We start from the raw sequence: 10617 nt of genomic DNA, 5'->3' as shown, positions 1-10617 counted from the left end.
ACCACCAATGTATTTTTGTTATAATATGTGGGTAAAATCTTTCTAGAAATGGCATTTCTAATAACATATCTTTTGTTGTAAATTCAAAATTGTACATTTCTTCTATTGTTAGTATTTTATCCCATATTTGTATTTTTATATTTTTTGCTTTATATGTAATCATACTTCCTTCATTATTAAATCTTGTTACCACCATAGGTGTCTTTAATTTTTCCCATTTATCTTCTGGTAAACAATTATATTTACATATATTCGCTTCTGCTCCTGTATCTATCATAGGGGTATAATATCTGTTGTGGTATTCTTCTACTATAATTTTTGCAAGTATATATATTTTCATTATTCATTTTGTTCTTTTGATAATTATCTTCTTATTTTGGCAAGTTATTGTTAATTGTTAATTTTCTATATTATATGGTTAAACTTTTTCTAACCATTTTATTGTCACGACCCAAAATGAGTCGTGAGTGGCATCCACACTTAACTACCTAGGTGGACGAACCAAGAAACTTAAATCCCAACATGTACCAATAATTCAACTATGAATAACAAAATATTGCGGAAACTTCAAAATTTATTAACTATCATTTCCCAAAACCTGAAAGTCATCACATGAAGGACATCTAATCTCTAATTACTAAGTCTAAGAGTATCAAAGACACCAAAATAAATGAATAAAATGGTATGTGTCCGAAAGTATAGGACATCATGTCATGACCGAAAGAATCCAACACGGGCTTGAATGAATAGCTCACCCTGGAACTTGATATGCGGGAGGCTGGCTAGAGCTGAGGGACATCTGAAGTCATAGGTACACTCGCTGCATTTCATAAAAGGAAAACAAAGAAAAACACAAGTAGGACTCAGTACGGGGGCAACATGTACAGAGTAGATATCATCGTCCAACCCAAAAAAGGAATTAATATACAATAAATAATAGTATGAACTCAACTATAGCACTTAAAAGGTGATAACAACAAACAACATGAACAAGTATAAACAACATTAAAGTAAGCTCGTAATAAGTCAATGATATCAAGATCACACATGAGAACTCATGCCTCCAAACCAAACCATTTTGGGAGATAGTTTCTTCGAATTTGAGTATGCTAACATAATTCAAGATTACTTCTCTTTATTATTATCGTATCGGAACGTGACACTCCGATCCCCTAATGCTACCGTGTCGGAACGTGACACTCCGATCCCCTAATACTACGTGTCAGAACGTGACACCCGATCCCCTAATACTATGTGTCGGAACGTGACACCCAATCCCCTATTACTACGTGTCGGAACGTGACACCCGATCCCCTATTACTACGTGTCTGAACGTGACACCCGATCCCCTATTACTACGTGTCGAAAGGTGACACCCGATCCCCTAATACTACGTGTCGAAATGTGACACCCGATCCCCTATTACTACGTGTCGGAACGTGACACCCGATCCCCTAATACTACGTGTCGGAACGTGACACCCGATCCCCTATTACTATGTGTCGGAACGTGACACCCGATCCCCTATTACTACGTGTCGGAACGTGACACCCGATCCCCTATTACTAGGTGTCGGAACGTGACACCCGATCCCCTATTACTACGTGTAGGAACGTGACACTCCGATCCATTTATACTTTTAATTTATCCTTTATTATAACCGCTTTCAATTCATTATTATATTATTTTCATCAAGCTTCTTTATTCAAGGCATCACTTCGATAGAGAGGGTTAGAGAATATAAATTCTACGGTCTCAGGATTTCAGACCTATCACAAACCACACAACCAAATCACACAGTCAAGTACATAGAGAACTTCACAATATAATTCAAGGCATATCAATCACTATTAAAAGTTTACCATCAAATAGCATAAACCATAACCTACCTCCACCGAAGAACCGAATTCAAGCAAGCTCCAATGCTTTTCCTTTCCTCAATGCTTTCGAACCTTTCCAATCTATCAACTATATATACATAATTTGTAAATGAGTCTATAAACGCTCGTATTATTTTATGTCTAGTCTAAACCCAAAAACACATCTAATTATATAATCATTCATAAAGTTCACATCTAGGGATAAATCTTAATTCCTCCAATTAGCATAACTTTAAATAAATTTAAATGATTCAATACACCTAATATTTAGTTAGGTCTCTCATTATATTCAATCTTGATTTTTATTTAAGTAACTATAGCAAAAAAATAAGATAAGAAACCCTAAATAATCCGTAAAGTTACGAGCAAAACTTGGATCGAATAAACCTAATAAAATAAACTGAAGCAATCATATATTCCTACCCCTAACACAACCTGTAACCACTAAAGATCATCCCCCACTTACTCCTTATTGTTCATTAATTACCCTCCAACAAACATAATCCATAATCATAAGTTTTCCAACATAGAGATACAATTAGTCATGTAGTTTCTAAGAGCCAAAACTTTCAACTATTCCTAACCGACAATATAAATGATAATTGTTAACTACCTGCGAGTACAACATATACCTAGGATGCCACTATATTCTTTATGCATCTTCTAAATGACATGTGTTTGCTTATTAAAGATAAGGATCAACAACTTTAACTTCAAGAAATATACTTAATGATGTATGAATTTTGGATTATATGGTCTTTGTTTATTTTAAATTGATACATGGCCAGAAGGTTAACAATACAACTACATATATACACCATTATACTAAACAAACAGTTTTGGCAAAAGAGCAATCTCCTAATGATTTTTAAGATAATATTCCTAATCCTTGAAACCATCTCGCTGTAAATTAACAAGTTAATGGCAGTAAACATTGTCTTCAATACAACGCCATCATCTAACCGTAATTCCAAACCAACCTTAATTACATAATCAATGTAATAAACTAAGACACAATCAATACCAGAATACCATCGAATATTACCTGGCTTGCCGGTTCTTGTAGATGCCGCCAATAAAGAATTCGCTAGGTTAGTTTTTCCTTCTTTTCCCTTTTCAGATTATATATTTCCCAACATTCTTATATAACTAATTATAACCATGGTAAAAGTGACCCATTACTAAATTTAAATGTTATTTTCTTTACCCACCAACTAAATAAGTTATTAAAACTATCCCATTATTTCTATAATTGTAGTTATGAATGGTCCAAAATACCTATTTAAATTGTATTGAAATAGTATATTATGAAATAAAAAGCTCTAATATTTAAAACGTCTAAATGAGTCGTTACATTTATTCCTAAGCTAATATTTTGGTTTCCTTGGTAGATTTTAAATGGTATTATCAAGGATATTCCTCCTATAATTATTTCTTTTTCTGTTATCTCTTCGTATGCGTTTACTATTTCACCAGGTAATCTGGGGCATAAGTGTCTTTTTTCTATAATTTCTGTTTCTAATACTAATTCTCTCGTTATATAATTCTCTTCTTGTACTGTATTTATCAAAATCTTATATCTTCTTTGGTCTATTATCCTTGTTATAAAGTAATGGTATGGTCTTATCTCTTCTTTATCTAATAAATTTTATGGGATTTCATAATTTCTTTTAGATATACTCATTCTTGATGAGGTAGCTCTTGTTAATATATTTGGTACAATTAAAGTGCTTAATCTTTCTTTTACAATTTCTAAATCTTCTTCTATGTCTATTTCTTTATAGGTATAGTCATTGTTGACTATTATGGTAATTATTTTTTTAAAAGGATTTTCTACCTTTATTTATCAATTTTATTTCTTGCTGTTACATTATGTTTTGTTGTTAGTATATATAGGTTCTTACATCTTGCTGTGAATATTTTACTTCCTAGTGCTAGTTCTATTCTGGACATTTTCCTATATAAAGCTAATGATTTATCTATATTTCTATCTTTTAATGCTACTGAGTAGTTGACACTTATTATAAATTTAAATTTTTGGTTATTAAATTTCCTCTTACTACACTTATTACACTTTTTTCTATAGGGAGTATAATTCTATCATCTGGTAAGTATATTTCAATAGGTGTATCTATTCCTTCTCTAAAACAAGCTTTTATCAATATTTCTATTCCTCCTAAATGTACGTATTTTATAGGTGTTTTAGATTTTATATCTTGTATTTCTTTATTAATTATCCTCTTATTTAGTATAGGTATTTGTGCCTTTCCTTTTGCATATTTGCAATCTATGATGTGTTCTTTCTGGCTAACTACATAATATTCATCTTTTTGTCTTTTATAACAAGTTCCTTAAGGTAGGTATTTCAAGTATTTTTTCGACACTTAAATCTAATTCTTTTCCTTTTATTTGTTCAAAAATTGTATTATCAAATATAATTTTTTGTTCTGATAATTCTTCATTTTGATAGTCTTCATTAGATATTATTTTTATGTCGTCTTCAGACATTAGATTTCTTCGTTCATTACATCATTTTCTAGATCAATATTTTCTTCTTCATTTTCAGTTTCTATGTCTGATACTTCATATATACTATCGTTTTGACTTAGTTCATAGTCTATATATTCTATTTGCATGTATTCTTCATTGTCTATAATTAATTCTGCAATTTGTTTTCCTCTTGGATTTTTAGGTAACTTACAATCTCTAGCTAAATGTCCTTTTTTTCTGCAGTTATAACAAGTACATTCTGATAGTTTTCTCTTTGGTCTATACGGTCTTTTTGTTTTATAATTTTTTACATAATATCTTTGTTTTGGTTTTTTGTAGTTATATCTAGTTTTGGTTTTTCTATATTTTTTGTGTCGTTTAGGTCTTGGTTTTTTATAATATTTATTTGTACATCCAAATTGTGGTGTTGTTTTATTTTTACAACACGCTAAATTTTTAATTAATACTTTTTCCATTTTTATTTTTTCTTTTTGTTTTTCACATAGTTATATAAACCATTGATATAAAAATTTTATTCTAGATCCTAAAGTATCTGTTTATCCTTCATTGTTCCAATGTTTAATTATTTTTGTACTAAATGATTCTGGTAGTTTAGTAAATTATTATTGTCTTATTTTTTTTTCATTTATATCATATCTTGCTTTGTAATAATATTCTTTGAATGCACATGTGTATTCTTCTATATAACACATTTTATATATAGCTAATTTTTTCATAAGTTGTCTATTTATTATTTTTCTCTATTTTGTTCTTTTATTTCTGTGGTCATACCACCAAATTCATTTATTATTGCTAATTCATATTTATGTAATATATCTATATATTTATTGTTGATGGAGATCCATCTATTTTCTTATCACTTCTAAGTGTTTCTAGACTTTCTGGGGGTAAATTTTCTATCCATAATTTTTTTGTTCCAACAAATGTTCTTTCTCTATATTTCGGCGTTTCTTTTGTTGTTATTTTTTTATCAATTAGTTGTTTAGATATATTTCCTACCCATAATAGTATTGCTTTATTTATATCTGTAACACAATCTAGATCTAAAAAGTTATATTGTTCGATTATCGGTTTAGGTGTCCATTTTTCATTTAATCTACTATTCCATATTGCATTTGTTCTATCTGATTGTTCATAATTTTCTGTATAGTAAGTTGATGCTGTCAATTTAGGACTACTTCTAGGACTATTATCTGGAGTTTTAACTCTTGATGTACTGGGTCGATTCATATCTCCTGTATTTATTTCTAATTTTCTCGGCTTATTTATTTGTTCTAAAATTTCTGTGTATGTTTCACTTATATCACTTATTTCTGATTTTTGATTGTTTGTTGTATCTGATTCATTTATTTCGTCTATTTCTAAATTTTCATTTAATTTTTGTTTCATCTTATTTATCTCATTAGTTAATTCAAGTTCTTTATCTTTTTTTTCCTGTTTCTCTTTTGAATTGGTTTTATATAATAATTTTAGCTTATCCAATTCTTTTTCTAATTCACTTATTATTGTATTTTTTATTTCTTCAAGATGTCGTACTTCTTGTTTTGCTTGCATTCTTATTCTTTCAATTTCTTTTGATTTATCTATTTCATCATTTTCTTTTGTTATTTTTATCACACTTGTTAGACTATCTTCTAATTTCGCTGTTTCTTTTTCTAGCATCAAATATAAGTTATTTCCTATTTTTTTTATATCTTCTTCCTAAATTTGAAAATATTATTTTTATTGTTAATCCATCTTGGTTTTCATATGTCTTTTCGTCTACTGCAAATTCTTCTTTATTCATTATAATTTATAAATTATATTATGTTGTAACCTATATTCAAGGCAATCTATTTGTATTTCTAACATAAATATAACTTTTCTTTGTGCTAATATTGATTTTTTACATACTCCTGCTAACATATTTTCTTTTAATCTTTCTTTCCTATGTTGTAGTTCTTGTCTTTTTTTCATCTATTTTTTCTATCAGTTGTTGCTTATATATTTCTTTGTTCATATCATTTTTTCAAATAACAAACATATTTATATTCTGTTTTTGAAATTATGTTTATCAAATGATTTGTCTTATCATTATTTGTTTTAGTAAGTTGTGATAGTTCATATTCTATGTATAAGGGTTTTAACTTTTTCCATATTTTTCGCACTTTTCTTTCTATTTTAGTTTTTGTTATTTTAGTTACTTTACTTGATGTTTTATTATTCTTAATGTTTTTAAGAATAAAATATTTTTTCATAATATTCTTTTTAGGTAGATCTAATTGTTGTATTTCATTTGCGTTATTTACAATATATTCTTAATATTCATTTTCTCGAGTTCTTAGATAAATATACAAATATTCAATTAACAATTTTTCAAGTTGATCTGTGTTTTCTTTAGTTTCTTTCCAATATTGTAAGTACATGTAATTTATCATTGATCTATGAATAATTCTAGATCATCATATAAATCTATGTCAAAATTATTATCATAAAAATCATCTTATATAACTAATTTAGCTCAACCTTGAGTTGTTACTTCTATTACCTCGTATGTTAATAATTTATCATAAATTATTCTTTTTATATCAGTATTCAGATGTTTCAATATATAAAGTATTAATATCTTATAATTAACATCATCATCCAGTAAGTAAGAGTTCATTTTAATAATTTTCATTTTCACTAAAATTTTATTCCTTCCAACCTCTTAATAAATTATACTTATTTATTATGTAATAATAATGGTTTAATAATCATCTTGTCTTGTCATTACTACAGTTTTCTTCTTTGATCAGTTATCCTAACAGCGCGTCAACTCTGTTTACTCCCCTAAACGGCCTTCTTGCCTATCGGTTTCAACCTTAGGATAGCGTAGTCTGGGCATACCTATTCGCAGAATATTTCTGTAGCAAACTTTCTAAAGATGGTTATTATAACTTTATTAGAGCATGATAAATAATTATAATCAACAAGAGATTATTTGGAATAAAGCAGTTTAGCTACTCATGGATATAAATGAGTATACCTGTTTCTGTAGATTTGGCATATCGGATTTGTTTTTTTTTATTTTGTTAACTAGCTCTGATACCAATTTTAGTGTGGAGGCGGAATTAAGAGAGAGAGAGTTGTAGAGGAAAAGAGATGATTTTATTATGAGGGAAAGCCCTGTATTTATACAAGAAAACTCAACACTTTTGCCAAATGGCCGACACTCCTTTACATACAATACTTTACACCTGGCCTATTTATACTCGGCCGACACAAGAAAACAAGATACACATAATTGGCCTTTATGTTTTATATGGCCGACATACTATTTACAACTTTACTTCTTTATATATTGGCCTTTGCTTTTTTAAATATGGCCGACACTACTATTTATACTTTACAGACACTACTATTCCTACTTTACGTATGTCTTCATTCTAGCTGGACTTCAGGAATATAGTTATTTTCTCCGTCGTATATTGTACATAGATGATCTGGATACTTTTGTCCAATTAGTTTGCAGTATCTGGTCATCAAGTTTGAAGAAATGAAATTTTTCCTGATAGCTCTTGTTGTAGGTGTTTCTTCTGACTTCAGCAGACTTAATATCCATTGTCGTACGTCTTCCATATCTGCTGCTCTTATATCTCTACAATTGGAGTATATCATTGTTGATCTCTGTTGTAATAACTCCAAATTGCATTTTCATTTAGGAAGTTGTTTGATAGCTCATTTAATATGGTAGCTATCCCAATAGTTCTTTTGTTTGCATACAAATCTGGGATATCCACCTTCTGTATTTCTTCTTGTACATCTATTTTTTCTTGTATTATCATATCTCTAGTTAAACCTATCTTAATAACTTGTATTGTAGGTTTAATTTCTTCATATAGTATTTCCGTTGTTGCTGAGTAGAACTTTATATAAAATAAAGTTCCTTTAGTTATTCCTTTATATTGCAGAAGTGCCTTATCTAGCTCAGGTATTTTAGCTATTTCGTCTCCAGTTATAGTATATATTGTGCTTATTAGCCCGTAATTGTAGCAAGTTGCTACTAGATTTGGATTTGTTCCTGGTTATGCTATTAGTTTGTTGTATCCTTATAGGTATTGGGTGATATAATTTTTGTTTGGATTTTTGGTATCTTTTGCTCTAGGGTTTAGGTTTAAAAAAGTTTGTATCTTGTAACAGTGAAATTAGAAGATAGTCTAACATCTATGATAAGAATAACAAAAGAAAATGAAGAAATAGATAAATCAAAAGAAATTGAAAGAATAAGAATGCAAGCAAAATAAGAAGTACGACATCAAGAAGAAATAAAAAATACAAGAATAAGTGAATTAGAAAAAAAAATGGCTAAGCTAAAATTATTATATGAAACCAAACAAAAAGAGAAATAGGAAGAAAAATATAAAGAATTTGAATTAACTAATGAGATAAATAAGATGAAATAAAAATTAAATGAAAATCTAGAAATAGACGCAATAAATGAATCAGATACAACAGATGACGTTGGCCACCGTTAAAAAGACTTCCAAACGAAAGAATTATCAATACATGCAAAAACCTATCTGAGAATTGCTTAATTACTATTTATACTTTATTAGTCGCTTATGATTCCCTCACATCTAGTTTGTAGTTTAGCTAGTAATTATCTCAAAACACAATCGAAATTTATTAAAATAAATATGGTTGTGTTAATCATAAAAAGTTAAGAACAATAGTTAACTATCTTTTATTAACCATGAATACAAATAAATAATAAAGGAAATGAAATAACAAACAATAATTCTCTGGCCTCCATAGTGGCTCTTGCAAAGATCCTAAGCCATAAGAAATTTTATATTATTTCTATTATCTTGTTTTTTGGCTTCCTCAAATAATAATTTGTATTTTTTATTTATAAATTTAGGAAACCCTAAATAAAACAACCGAGTAAAAAAAAATTAGGAAAACAAAACCTTAAAGGAATTGAATTCCGTATATTATTTTTTGTTTCTGTAATATATTGTTGCCGCCGCATTCCAAGAAATTGGATGGCTTAGCGGCTGACATGTGGCAGCTGCAAAATAGCGAGAGAATTGAAATTCTCAATTTGAGCCACAATTTCCATATACATAAATATATTATTTTTAGTTAATTTAATCCATTAAGTTGTCTTCATGATTTCTTTCTTCAACCTTCCATCTTTAATTTGTTTTAGTTCCAAACTTTTTTGTTTTTCTACCAAATTAATCCTACAAATATGATTTGCAATTAAAGAAATCCATAAAATTTATGCTTATAACGAAATTATAAATGTGAGGTTTATAATGATTAAAAAATGTGTATTTTTCCTCACATCAGACGTCTACTAAATATTATTAGCGAATATGATTCAAAGAGAAATCTAACAGATTTGCCATAGCGGCCAGAACTTCCTCTTCTTCTTCATCCTGATTTAATCTTCTAGCAAGCAAAGTATTCACTCTTTCTCTATTCATACAACACTTCGCCAAATGAAGACCACCTCAAGTCCAACAATCTTTCGAATTTCCATCCTTGTTCTTTGACATGTTTTTTTTATTTTCTTCCTTCATTGGTGCCTTCTCTTTATCATTGGCATAGTCTTTACGATTCTACCTTTTGCAGTCCCATTTATTGTCACTCTTATTCTTGGATTTTGAAGAAAAAGGAACATCAGTAGGAGGTCAAGTCTTTCGGAAATCTGCTTACAAATCAGCAGCAACAATTGCCCCTGGAAAATCTTAGACATTCTGCCTCAAAAGATTGTTTTTAGCCCATCCTTACATACCCGCAATGAAGTTAGATATTTATCCTCATCAGACATGTTTTGAATATATAAATCATAGAGGTAAATTCCTTAATATAATCCCACACAAAACCCGTCTGCCTCATCTCTTCAACTTATCCCATGCAAGCCAAGAGGCGTTGCTTGGAAAAAATTCATCACACATTTCATTCTTTAGCTTAACCTAGTTCTTTAGAACTCCATGTGCCTCCAAAGGCTTTAGGTTCCTGAATTTTAACCTTAGATGACTTTCAAAGATTTGAACTTAACATTGCAACATTATGACATAGTACAATTATCTTTGCGCGAAGGTATTTATTTCCCTTCTGCAGTCCCTCCAATTGTACCTTTGTAGCCTTATAAAAATTAGTCTACTCCATGTGTTCGTCAACATCTCTCTTAAACACACCATGTCCCCTAAAATATTGTCACCATCTAGTCTAAAATTGATAATATGCATCATTA

General features: G+C 29.3%; 1 long non-coding RNA gene across 1 annotated transcript; it reads right to left on the bottom strand.

The window, feature by feature from the left end:
- Positions 1 to 301: 301 nt before the first annotated feature.
- On the bottom strand, positions 302 to 9275 carry LOC138340706 (uncharacterized). Its single transcript, XR_011213442.1, has 3 exons — positions 2926 to 9275; positions 1890 to 1968; positions 302 to 820 (listed from the first exon to the last, which is right to left on the bottom strand). It is a non-coding gene; the product is annotated as an uncharacterized lncRNA (long non-coding RNA).
- Positions 9276 to 10617: the final 1342 nt, after the last annotated feature.

Source organism: Solanum lycopersicum, chromosome 12 (genome assembly GCF_036512215.1).
Source record: "Solanum lycopersicum chromosome 12, SLM_r2.1".
Taxonomy (NCBI): Eukaryota; Viridiplantae; Streptophyta; class Magnoliopsida; order Solanales; family Solanaceae; genus Solanum; species Solanum lycopersicum.
The sequence above is the reverse complement of the archived record's forward strand: the minus strand, read 5'-3'. Positions and strand labels throughout refer to the sequence as shown.